This window comes from Rhinatrema bivittatum, chromosome 1, assembly GCF_901001135.1.
Source record: "Rhinatrema bivittatum chromosome 1, aRhiBiv1.1, whole genome shotgun sequence".
NCBI classification, from domain to species: Eukaryota; Metazoa; Chordata; class Amphibia; order Gymnophiona; family Rhinatrematidae; genus Rhinatrema; species Rhinatrema bivittatum.
In genome coordinates, this window is record NC_042615.1 from 74,746,463 (window position 1) to 74,760,355 (window position 13,893).

General features: G+C 43.2%; 1 protein-coding gene across 1 annotated transcript in view; it reads right to left on the reverse strand.

Moving 5' to 3' along the window:
- FSTL5 (follistatin like 5) overlaps positions 1-13,893 on the reverse strand; it is a 1,290,346-nt gene that overhangs the window by 306,540 nt on the left and 969,913 nt on the right.

The following is a 13,893-nucleotide window of genomic DNA, read 5'->3' on the forward strand; positions in this document are numbered from 1 at the left end:
GTGCAATTCTGGTCACCGCAAATCAAAAAAGACATAGTTGCACTGGAGAAAGGGAAGAGAAGGGCCTCACCTGGAGCACTCTGTTCAGTTCTGGAAACCATATCTCTAAAGAGACAGAGACAAGATGGAGGCGGTACAGAGAAGGGTGACCAAAAAGGTGGAGGGTCTTCATCGAATGACTTATGAGGAGAGATTGAAGAATCTAAATATGCACACCCTGGAGGAAGGGAGGAGCAGAGGTAAAATGATACAGACTTTCAGATACTTGAAAGGTTTTAATGATCCAAAGACAACAACAAACCTTTTCCGTCAGAAAAAAATCAACAGAACCAAGGGTCACGATTTGAAGCTCCAGGGAGGAAGACTCAGAACCAATGTCAGGAAGTATTTCTTCACGGAGAGGGTGGTGGATTCCTGGAATGCCCTTCCGGAGGAAGTGGTGAAGACCAGAACTATGAAGGACTTCAAAGGAGCGTGGGATAAACACTGTGGATCCATAAAGTCTAGAGGACGTGAATGAAGAGTGGGTGGCTCACGGGAATGATGGCTACTACCTGGAGATAATACCCTTATTCAATAAACATACACACGGTTAATGCAACTCCAACATTGCTCTAAGCTTCAAATTGGAAGAAGGATCCAACAGAAAAAAATAGGATAAAGCATAAACATTGGAAAGTTAAATATAAGACATTGATAAGACAGGCTATGAGAGAATTTGAAAAGAAGTTGGCTGTAGAGGCAAAAACTCACAGTAAAAACGTTTTAAAATATATCTGAAGCAGAAAGCCTGTGAGGGAGTCAGTTGGACAGTTAGATGATCGAGGGGTTAAAGGGGCACTTAGAGAAGATAAGGCCATCGCAGAAAGATTAAATGATTTCTTTGCTTCGGTGTTTACTGAAGAGAATGTTGGGGAGGTACCCGTAATAGAGAAGGTTTTCATGGGTAATGATTCAGATTGACTGAATCAAATCACAGTGAACCTAGAAGATGTGGTAGGCCTGACTGACAAACTGAAGAGTAGTAAATCACCTGGACCCGATGGTATACACCCCAGAGTTCTGAAGGAACTAAAAAAATGAAATTTCAGACCTAATTTGTAACCTATCATTAAAATCATCCATTGTACCTGAAGACTGGAGGATAGCAAATGTAACCCCAATATTTAAAAAGGGCTCCAGGGGCGATCCGGGAAACTACAGACCGGTTAGCCTGACTTCAGTGCCAGGAAAAATAGTGGAAAGTGTTCTAAACATCAAAATCACAGAACATATAGAAAGACATGGTTTAATGGAACAAAGTCAGCATGGCTTTACTCAAGGCAAGTCTTGACTCACAAATCTGCTTCACTTTTTTGAAGGAGTTAATAAACATGTGGATAAAGGTGAACCGGTAGATGTAGTATACTTGGATTTTCAGAAGGCGTTTGACAAAGTTCCTCATGAGAGGCTTCTAGGAAAAGTAAAAAGTCAATGGATAGGTGGCAATGTCCTTTCGTGGATTGCAAACTGGCTAAAAGACAGGAAACAGAGAGTAGGATTAAATGGACAATTTTCTCAGTGGAAGGGAGTGGACAGTGGAGTGCCTCAGGGATCTGTATTGGGACCCTTACTTTTCAATATATTTATAAATGATCTGGAAAGAAATACGACAAGTGAGATAAAATTGTTCAGAGTAGTTAAATCACAAGCAGATTATGATACATTGTAGGAAGACCTTGTGAGACTAGAAAATTGGGCATCCAAATGGCAGATTAAATTTAATGTGGATAAGTGCAAGGTGATGCATATAGGGAAAAATAACCCATGCTATAATTACACAATGTTGGGTTCCATATTAGGTGCTACAACCCAAGAAAGAGATCTAGGCGTCATAGAGGATAACACATTGAAATCGTCGGTTCAGTGTGCTGCGGCAGTCAAAAAAGCAAACAGAATGTTGGGAATTATTAGAAAGGGAATGGTGAATAAAACGGAAAATGTCATAATGTCTCTGTATCGCTCCATGGTGAGACCGCACCATGAATACTGTGTACAATTCTGGTTGCCGCATCTCAAAAAGATATAATTGCAATGGAGAAGGTACAGAGAAGGGCTACCAAAATGATAAGGGGAATGAACAGCTCCCCTATGAGGAAAGACTAAAGAGGTTAGGACTTTTCAGCTTGGAGAAGAGACGACTGAGGGGGGATATGATAGAGATGTTTAAAATCATGAGAGGTCTAGAACGGGTAGATGTGAATCGGCTATTTACTCTTTCGGATAGTAGAAAGACTAAGGGGCACTCCATGAAGTTAGCATGGGGCACATTTAAAACTAATCAGAGAAAGTTCTTTTTTACTCAACGCACAATTAAACTCTGGAATTTGTTGCCAGGGGATGTGGTTAGTGCAATTAGTATAGCTGTGTTTAAAAAAGGATTGGATAAGCTCTTGGAGAAGTCCATTACCTGCTATTAAGTTCACTTAGAGAATAGCCACTGCCATTAGCAATGGTAACATGGAATAGACTTAGTTTTTGGGTACTTGCCAGGTTCTTATGGCCTGGATTGGCCACTGTTGGAAAAAGGATGCTGGGCTTGATGGACCCTTGGTCTGACACAGAGTGGCATTTTCTTATGTTCTCATGAGTAGTCCTGTGTGATCCTCACGCTGTGGCTTTTATATTTCGCCTCTGGGTTTCGCCGATAAGCTAGCCAAATTTTCTGTTTAATGGCTGAATTAAGGATAATTGCAATTGCTATGGGGGGGCGCTTGTCCGAGTCTCGGCGCCCTTTCAACTTTAAGAGTTCCCTGCAGGTCAGGGAGGTCCACCGCCGCTGGCAATCAATCCTCTAAAAAGTCAACCAAGCCTTGGTCATCTACGGCCTCTGGCAACCCCAGAAATCTTAAATTGTCCCGACGTAGCCGATTTTCCAGGTCATCCATCTTCTGTAAACATTCTTTGAGGGCCGTGTCTTACGCATTAACTTTCTCCATGTTGACGGTGAGCTCCTCCTCCAACCCGACGATCCTCTCCTCTAAGCCATCGAGCCGTGGGTGTAGGTTCACTAGCGAGGATTTTACCTCCTCTAGCTGGTGAGTAATCCCAGCTAGTTTTACATCCAGCGTGGCATCTAAAGTGGCTTTCAGCGTTTCTACTGTGAGCGGTGTCACCTGCGAAGGGCCTGTGTCTCCTGGGCCCGTTGCCATTATGGGATCCGTAGCTTTCAGCTTGGCTTTTTCTTTATCACGTTTTCCTCCTCGTGAGGCCATCGGTTGTGGTGATTTGCTCATGTAATGCACGATCGACATGAGCTGTACTAGGAATAGCTCGTCACACACCAGGTCGCCGCTTCAGGGAGATGATATCTATAGATTAATGTCCGTGGCACCCGGAGCTCAGGGAGAATGCATCCTCCCTAGCAGATCATCCCACGTGACCCCCGCTCTTTGAATAGCTTTGAATGATTTTGTCTCACCTCTAAATTTGATCACCTCAATTATTTTTTTCTTTTCCAAATCATTTATGAATAAACATAATAGGTCCCAGTACAGATTCCTGTGGTGCTCAACTAATTACTTTTTTCTGTTTGGATAACTTTTTTAGTCAGTTGGCTATTGACAATAAGACATTGCCTCCTATAGTATTATTTTTAATTTTGTGAGAAATCTTTCAGGGGGAGTGTTGTCAAATGCCTTCTGAAAATTCCAATATATTATAACAAATGAAAAACATTTCTCTACATGTATATTTACACGTTCAAAATGTTAATAGATTTCTAAAGCAAGATTTCACTTTGCTAAAATCATGTTGACTCTTCCTCATTAAGTCTCATCTATCTATTTGGCCAGAAATATTATTTTTAAGAATAACTTCAACTGTTTTATCTAGTCTATAGTTTCCCAGTTCATTACTGGAAACCTTTTTAAAAATCAGTGTTAAATTGGCCACCCTCAAGCCTTCAGGTATTATGACTGTTTCCAATTTCATGTTTCATTTCTTTCAGGATTTTGTGATAGATACCATCCAGTTTTGGTAATTTGTTACTTTTTAGTTTGTCAGTTTGATCTATTACATTTTCTTTTATCATAGAGATTAATTATAGTTGTTTCTGATATTCTCAGTAAAGACCAAGGCAAAATATTTGTTCAGTATTTCTGCTATTTCCTTGTCCTCTCTAAGCATCCATTTTCCTACTTGGTTATCTAGTGGTCCAATTGACTCCCTCATAGTCTTTACACTTTGAATGGTTCTTGAAAAAGTTTTTACCTTTAGTTTTTTGTCTCTATGATGAGCTCCTTTTCAAACATTTTTTGAGCCCTTTTACTACCATTTTATATCTAACTTGCTGAGCTTATGTTCTTGCGCATTTTCCTCCTTTGTGTCTGATTTCCATTGTTTCAAATATGCCTGTTTCACCACACCATTAAACCATGGCAGCAGTTGTTTGGCCTTCCTTTGACCTTTTATATTGCAGATAATTCATTTATCTGAGTTTCCAAGATGGCATTTTTAACAATGTTTTCATCTCATGCAGACTTTTAACTTTTGTACCTGCTACTTTTAGTTTTATTGCAATAAATATTAGAGATGTGTATCGTGTGATCGATCGTCTTAACGATCAATTTCGGCTGGGGGGGAGGGAATCGGATCGTCGCGGTTTTGTTTTTTAAAATATCGTGTAAATCGTAAATCAGGGGAGGGCGGGAAAACCGGCACACTAAAACATCCCTAAAACCCACCCCGACCCTTTAAAATAAATCCCCCACCCTCCCGAACCCCCCCCCCAAATGTCTTAAATTACCTGGGGTCCAGTGGGGGGGTCCCGTTATGATTTTCCACTCTCGGGCCACGAGTGCGTTGATAGAAAATGGCGCCGGCGCCATTTTGGTTCCTGTCCCCGACGTCACGAGCGTAGAAGATCGCTCCCGGACCCCCGCTGGACCCCCAGGGACTTTTGGCCAGCTTGGGGGGGCCTCCTGACCCCCACAAGACTTGCCAAAAGTCCAGCAGGGGTCCGGGAACGACCTCCTGCACTCGAATCGTGTTGCCGTATGGCCGGCGCCATTTTGCCGTACAGCAAAATGGCGCCGGCCGTACGGCAACACGAAAGTCCCTGGGGGTCCAGCGGGGGTCCGGGAGCGATCTTCTACACTCGTGACGTCAGGGACAGGAACCAAAATGGCACCGGCGCTACCTTTGCCCTGTCATATGACAGGGCAAAGGTAGCGCCGGCGCCATTTTCTATCAACGCACTCATGGCCCGAGAGTGGAAGATCACAACGGGACCCCCCCACTGGATTCCAGGTAATTTAAGACATTTTGGGGGGGTTCGGGAGGGTGGGGGATTTATTTTAAAGGGTCGGTGTGGGTTTTAGTGATGTTTTAGTGTGCCGGTTTTCCCGCCCTCCCCCTCCCCTCCCCCTTCCCCCGATTTACGATTTTTGACGATAAATCGGGGGAATTCCTATTAAATATTGGCTTTAACGATTTTTGACGATTTAAAATATATCGGACGGTATTTTAAATCGTCAAAAAACGATTCACATCCCTAATAAATATCCTCATAATATCATAGTCTCTCTTTTTAAAGTAATATACTGCTGCAGTAGATTTACTTAATCTCCTTCCTCTAGTGATTATGTCAAATTTGATTACATTACAATCAGTACTGCTAAGTGACCCCTTTGCACTAGGTCTCTGTGTTAAACTAAGAATTAGATCTAAAGTATCCTTTTTTTTGATGGTTCTGGGTCCAGCTGTTCCATGATGCAGTCATTTAGAAATGTAATCTGATGAGACATTGACCCAATCAATACCTTAAACTCCTATAATCATTTCCCTCATGTGCAGGTATCACCTTACAGCCATAGGAGTCAGTATGAAGCCTAAAGATTCAACATGACCAAAACCTCACAATGAAACCCCACATTTTGAAAATAGTAGTATCCTTCCTTTATGTATCTCTGTCAGATCTACCAACTATGTAATTTCCTTGATAAACACGATCTTGCAACTGTAATCCATGCTGAATCACTAACCAAGCTGATTTCAATATTATTTTTGTAAAACATTATATCACTACAATTCCCTGTAAAACAGCATCTCACAATACAGTTTGAAGCACCTCCAGCTCCTACAAAGTACTGCCACAAGAATTTTGGTAAGTACAAAAACAGCTGATCATATCAAGCCTATTCTATATCAACTTGACTGGATCTCAGTAAACAGCAGAATAAAATGTAAAAATCTCTGGTTTATCTTCAAATGCTTGAATAAACTGGCCTCTGAATACCTCTTTCAATTTATCTCCCCTTACACGCCCTCAAGGGAACTTCAGTCTGCCAAAACTGCTATTCTATCCTCTCCTCTGCTGATTGCTGGCAGATTGTCCTGAACTAGATGCTGTGCTTTCAGTTGTTACCCACCAAATATTTGGAACAAAATATCACTAACCCTGCACCTGGAGCTATGCTATCCTATGTTCAGGAAAAAAGCTAAGGCATAGCTTTTCAACCAGGCCTTCTCCGAAGACCCACATCTTCAGCCCAACTTCCTGAACCCCTGATGAAGCACTGTTATACACAATAGGAACACAATTGGATCTTGAAATTATTCACAAATAAGTTTTACTATGCAAACTCTCATGTGACTATAAACTGTTATAATGTCTATGCTGAGAGGGGATATGATAGAGGTGAGGGGGCTGAGGAGGGATATGATAGAGGTGAGGAGGGATATGATAGAGGTGAGGGGGCTGAGGGGAGATATGATAGAGGTGTTTAAAATCATGAGGTCTAGAACGGGTAGATGTTAATCGTTTTTTTACTCTTTCGGATAATAGAAAGACTAGGGGGCACTCCATGAAGTTAGCATATGGCACATTTAAAACTAATCGGAGAAAGTTCTTTATCACTCAACGCACAATTAAACTCTGAAATGTTTGCCAGAGGATGTGGTTAGTGCAGTTAGTATAGCTGTGTTTAAAAAAAGATTGGATATTGGATAATTTCTTGGACAAGACGTCCATTAAATGCTATTAACTAAGTTGACTTAGATAATAACCACTGCTATTACTAGCAATGGTAACATGTAATAGACTTAGTTTTTGGGTACTAGCCAGGTTCTTATGGCCTGGATTGGCCACTGTTGGAAACAGGATGCTGGGCATGATGGACCCTTGGTCTGACCCAGTATGGCATGTTCTTATGTTCTTATGTTCTCATTTGAATTTATAGTAATATGCTTTGATACCAACTTTGGGAAAAGTTGGAATATTAAATGTTCATTAACAAATAAATAATGAATACTGGAGCAATTGAAGTCTTCCATTAATATTTTGTGGCAAAATGTACTGGCATTTCTAATTTGTGCTAGCATTTCATAATCTGTTTCTTCACCTTGGCCAGGTGGACTGTAGTGTACACTCAATGCTATGCTTTTACCCATCATAAATGGAATTTCTAGCCATAAGAACTCCACAGTACATTTTGTTTCTTGCAGGAATTTTATTCTGCCTGACTCCATGCCATTCTTTACAAATAGTGCCACTCCCTACACCAATTTGATCTGCCCTTTTGTGTCAATATAACTTATACTCTGGTATCAAAGAGTCCCATTAGTTATCTTCTTTGCAGTATGTGTTTAGCATTCTTGTTATGTTTATATGCTTGATTAATGCCATACATTCTAGCTCTCCAATCTTATTTTTCAGATTTCTGACATTTGTATACAGACAAATTAAATTATGCTTTTATTTGTAACTAGCGGTACCCGTCCACGCGTTGCAGTGGCAGAGTCAGGTTCTTTACCCTCCCTCCCCCTTCCCCTTGCTCATTTACCTCAGTCACTCATCCTCCTCCCCCTTGGTCACTCACCCCCCCTTCCATCCCCTGTCCCCACTCCAACTCTCTCCCCTCACACTCACTTCTCCCCTCATTCTCCCTCCCCTGACACTCACCTCCCCCCTCATTCTCCCTCCCCTCACTGTCACCTCCCCCCACCTACTGCCTACTCTTCAGATCAGAAAACCTTTGTCTTTCTATTTCTGTGGGAACCCCCCCACCCCAACCCTTTAAATCAAATAATAACCCCCCACCCTCCTGCCCCCTCCCAAGACCTGGGAAATTAAAATTGTTGGTGCTACATGTGGTCTGTCCATGGGTGTCTGTGCGCGTTATGTAGCCAAATAGGGGAGTGCCTAACCAAATTTGCACTTCCAAATTTGTTTTGTGTTCTGGGGAGGGCTATTTTGGTGCGTTCCCGAGATCGTGCAAGTTTAGTGTATGTATTTGTGTGTGAAACTCCCCCTTCCCCCAAAAAACAACCGTATGAGAAAAGTTCTCTTAAACTAACCACCCCACACTCTCCTGTCTCCCCTCCCCCAGCAGTAGCCCACCCCCCTGCCCCCCCAGAGTTGCTGAATGAATGAAACCTGCCCCCCCTTGTGACCCCTCCCCAAGATGTTCGCAATAAATTCATTACCACCCCTCACCCTCCAGACCCCTCGAGACCTGATAAAAATATCAGTCGGTGGAGCGGGCATTCAGGAGCGGTCCGGGAGCGATGTATTGGCCTTGGTCCGTCGGTTGCGAGCACTGAAACGGGTTCCGACGGCCCTTTGCCCTTACTATGTCAGTGGGGTGGAACAATGGCAGCGGTAGGTCCTCTGACATAGTAAGGGCAAAGGTCCGCCAGCTGCCAGTCCTGAAAATGGCGCCGAGGGGCCCTCGCCCTTACTATGTCACATGGGCTACTGCCGCCATTGGTGTCCCCGAGTGGCATTGTAAGGGAAAGGGCCGTCGGCGCCATGTTGATTGCTGGCAGCCGATGGCCGTAGTGCAGGAGATGTGTCCCGGACCGGTCCTGGCCCCCTGCTGGAGCCTCCCGGACTTCTGTCAGGTTTTGTGTGTGTTGTGAGGGCCTGGGAAGTAAATACATTTGGCATGTGTGTGGGTGGTGTGAGGAGGGTGGTTTTGTGTGTGTTGGGAAGCTGTGGGAAGTAAATCAATTTGGCATGTGTGTGGGGGGTGTGAGGAGGGTGGTGGGTGTATTTTATCTGTAAAGGAAATAGTTATCTTCCGGCGAAAAAAGTGCGCAAATGTGTTAAAATGGAAGTGAAACGTGGACCTGGACTGGCAAAATGATTAGTGTAGTGTGTGTTAGTGTAAGGTGTAATAGATGGTGCTTACGTCCAGCAGATGTCGCTGTTTTCTCGAAAAAAAATTTAAACCTATTTTACCTGTCACAGGTGTGACATATCTGTAATGTAAGTACAGAAGAACCTTCCTGTATGCGAAATGAAGGTTGTGTCCAAATTTGAAAGCAATCGGTTCAGTGGTTTCTGAGATTAGTGATTTTGTCCAAACTATTTAACATTTTTATTTATATAGAAGAAGATGTGATATGTGGGGGATGGGGGTATGTGAATTTATTTATAATGTGATGTATGGGGGATGGGTGTCTGTGAATGTGATGTGTGGGGATGGGTGCATGTGAATGTGATGTGTGGGGAATGGGTGTGTGTGAATGTGATGTGTGAGGGATGGGAGTATGTGAATTTATTTATAATGTGATGTGTGGGGGATGGGAGTATGTGAATTTATTTATAATGTGATGTGTGGGGGATGGGTGTGTGAATGTGATGTGTGGGGGATGGGAGTATGTGAATTTATTTATAATGTGATGTATGGGGGATGGGAGTATGTGAATTTATTTATAATGTGATGTGAGGGGGATGGGTGTCTGTGAATGTGATGTGTGGGGGATGTGTGCGTGTGAATGTGATGTGTGTGGGATGGGTGCATGTGAATTTGATGTGTGAGGGATGGGTGTGTGTGAATGTGATGTGGGGGATGGATGTGTCGGGGATGGGTGTGTGAATGTGATGGCTGTGTATGAATATGATGTGTGAGGGATGGGAGTATGTGAATTTGAAATGATTAGTGTAGCGTGTGTTAGTGTAAGGTGTAACAGATGGCGCATACGTCCAGCAGATGTCACTGTTTTTTCAAAAAAAAATTTAAACCTATTTTACCTGTCACAGGTGTGACATATCTGTAATGTAAGTAGAGAAGAACCTTCCTGTATGCGAAATGAAGGTTGTGTCCAAATTTGAAAGCAATTGGTTCAGTGGTTTCTGAGATTAGCGATTTTGTCCAAACTATTTAACATTTTTATTTATATAGATTGTATTTGTATTGATAACTTGCTTATTAGCAGAGGATACAGAGAGTTTAGAGTCACTCACATCTGCATCCTCTTCATTAAAATTCATCTGAGCTACCTCAGGCTGAACTACAGCCTCTCCATTGGAAGATTTTAACTTTTCTCTTTTGCCAGTATGAAGACACATCCCTCCAAATCTTACACTTCTGAGAGACTACTGGTTTTCCCTCATGGTCTAGTTAATAAATGTTTTATCTCCTTTTTAAATGTTTTCACCATCATCTGGGTTCAACCCTGGTTAAGATGGAGTCCATCCCACTGGAATAGGCTACCTCTACTCCATAATGTAGCCCAGTTCCTAACAAATCTAAAGCCTCCTTCTTTGTACCATTGTCTCATCCAAGCATTGGAGCTCAGCCTGCCTCTGGGGTCCTGCACATTGAATCAGGAGCATTTATAAGAATGCAACCCTGGAGGATATGGCTTTCAATTTCCTACCTAAAATCCTAAATTTAGCCACCAAAACCTCTTTTCTGCACCTTTCAATGTCATTGTTCCTACATGCACCACAACTACTGGTATCACGCCAGCATTGTCTAAAATCCTATCTACGTGATGTGTGTGGTCCACTATTTTTGCACCAGGCAGGAAAGTTAACAAGAGATCCTCATACACACTAGCCATTCAGCTATGTACTAGAGATGTGCAGCGATACTGCACTTCGGTTCGGGTTTCGTTTTCAGCCGCTGCGGGAAATTTTGTTTTTCCCGTGGTTCGGGCTTTTTTATTCGGGGGACATCGATTTTTGGGTTAGTGCGCGCTAACTCCCATTAGCGCGGACTAACATTTTACAGTTAGCGTGCACTAACGGGAGTTAGTGTGCCCTAACCCGAAAAACAAATTTTTCTGAAATTTTGGAAAAATTGCGTAAGTTTTTCGGGTCCTTCGAACCAAAATGAATGCACATCCCTACTATATACATTCCTTATTATCAGTTTTCCAACTAGTGAAAGAGTCTTAAACCGTAGCTTCTGGACACACATCTCTAGAGACCAGTACTCTGTTTGAGAGGACAAAACATCAACTAACAGGCAAGTCCTAGTGACAGGGTCTCTACCTGCCACACTAATGTATTGTTCTCTTTCCAAATAACTTTTCATGTTGAAAGCAGCACAGGGGCTTTTAGACTGAAATTGGGACCAATCTATACATCCCTAAATATATCCTCTACAACCTGTTCTATCTAGCTCGACTCCTCCAATCTCTGGTCTCCAGAGATTGGACTCTTTATCTGAAAGCTCGGAGCTATTTATACCAGTGTATACATACAACCTTTAACCTACAAGTAGATAATAATACATATGGCACTTTTGGGCCAACAGCATCATTTTTAAAGAGCAAAGAGCAAGGGTGGAAGAAAATGGGCATCACTCTTTACTTTTCCATCATTCCTGACCCCAGGGATGGTTTAAGTGGGGCCCAATGTGATCCTTGACCCTGGAAAATGTTAACAGGAAGTTGTGATTAAAGAGGCCCAGGGAGGCCCAGCCAAGTAGGACTGGACCCAGGGATTTTCTTTGCCAGGCAGGAAGGGGGTTAGCCTGTGAGAGGCTTGTGGATGTCCGAGAATGGTGTTTTTATTGTTGCTCAACCCTATTAGGTAGGGGGCCCCAGACCTGCTCCAAAGAGAGGAGAGGTCTACTTAAGGATTAGATATAGAAATAAAGCTTAGATTAAAAAAGACTGAAGGGCTCACAAGGAAATGCATGCATGGGAATTCATGTACATGCTCAGTAGAGAAAAAGCTCTATGAGCTAAGAAGTGTTCATTTAGCACTATCACGTATAGGGGTGAGAAAAAGTAAAACGTTTGTTTCATTTTTCATTTTGCTTTTGGAGAGGTATTTCTCCACATATTTCATTTTGTTTAATGTTTACTTTGTTCATACTATTTAAAAAAATAAAATAAACATTTTTTTAAAAAATGGAAAAAAAGAAATGTGGCCTCCCAATGCCTCCTTTCCCAACCATCAATCCCTCCCACCCAAGAAAATGCTGGGGCCAGTCCAGGGAGGCCTAGGCTCAGGCCCAGGCCAAAGCAACAAACTTGCATAGGCCTAGGTCAAGGTAGGTCACCACAATCTCAGTCTAGACCTACAAGACCCATGATTCAAGGCCTGGTCCCAACACTGGGTCCAATGACAAGTCTGGTCTAGAGAGGAGATCCCGATGCCTGGACCTCAGCCTAGGCCTGGGCCCAGGCCCGATACCATGTCCTGACATAGTCCAGCACCTGGGCCCTAGCCCGACACAGGTGTTCAAGCCCAGAGGACAGATCTCAAGGCCGGGGCCTTGCCCTAGGCTCAAACCTGATGGTGGTGCCTGGCCCGGAGGACAGGTCCCAACGCCAGCACCTTGGCCCTGGGTCAAGACTAGTCCCACAGCCTAGGCCTCCGAGGTCCTGTTTTGAGGTCTTCTTTCTTCTGTTTTCATTCTTAAAATGGCAGCATCCATTCAGGATGCTGCAGGGTTTATTAAGTTTTGTGCATCCTCCCCTCAGAGTGCATTATTTTGAACTGGGCCAGGCTCCAGCATCAAGTTCTAGTCTCTGGACTAGACCCCTGCATTGGGTCTGTGCCTGGGCCCTGCCCTAGGCCCAGGCCCAGGCCTAGGCATCAGGACCTTGCATGCAGGCTGGGCCCCAGAGACAAGCCTGAATCTGGGCCATTCCCTAGGCATCGGGACTCAGTCTCCAGACCGGGCTCCAATGAATGATCTGTGCCGTTGCCAAGGCCCAGACATTGGGACCTGGCCTCCAGGCAAATCCCTGGCATTGAGCCTGGGTCTGGGCTGAGGTACAGGCATCAGGACTCGGCCTCCGGGTCGGTTCCTGGCATTCTGCTGGGTCAAGGTCAAGCAGCAGGCATCAAGGCTGAACCTTCAGACTGTGCCTGGATGATGATATTTTTTTGTTGATTTTCAAAATGAAATGAGATTCTGATGAAATTTCATAGGCATTTAACTTGTTCCATTTTGAAAATGACCCAAAAGAAAAAAAGGACATTTTATCTCAGTTTCATTTTTCCTAAATGTCCAACCCTACTCGCTTGTCATGACTAATTCAGCCCTGCTTGTCAATGGAGAATTAGCCGCAACACAGTACAATTGTTTCATAAAACTTATTATTTTAAGTGTAAAAATTTTAAGTACACATGAGACAAAGGGAGAACATGTGAATAAAATATATTCAAATTGGTGATGGCTTCATTGTGCCTCCAAGGTTTCAGATGTTTACATTATATTACTGTTTTATTGTTTTGTGTATATGTCTGTTTTATCAGGTTTTTTGAATTATGAATGTTTTATTGTAATCCACTTTGATCTATTGGAATTTTAGTGGAATATAACAATAAATAAATAAAAGAAAACACTGGGGTAAACTGCACTGAATGATTAAGGGGAAAATATATTCTAATAGGGTATGAGAGGGAAGCTGATGAATTGTTTGGTATCCTACTAGATAAACGAAGCTTGACCGACGTGCCGCAAATGCGCAGTAGAGACCAGCTCTACCGCGCATGTGCGGGCGAGCACGTCGGTCTGAGCCAGCGTCAGAAAGAAAATCTTACTAGATAAACGAAGCTTGACCGACGTGCCGCAAATGCGCAGTAGAGACCAGCTCTACCGCGCACGTGCGGGCGAGCACGTCGGTCTGAGCCAGCGTCAGAAAGAAAAAAAATGGCGG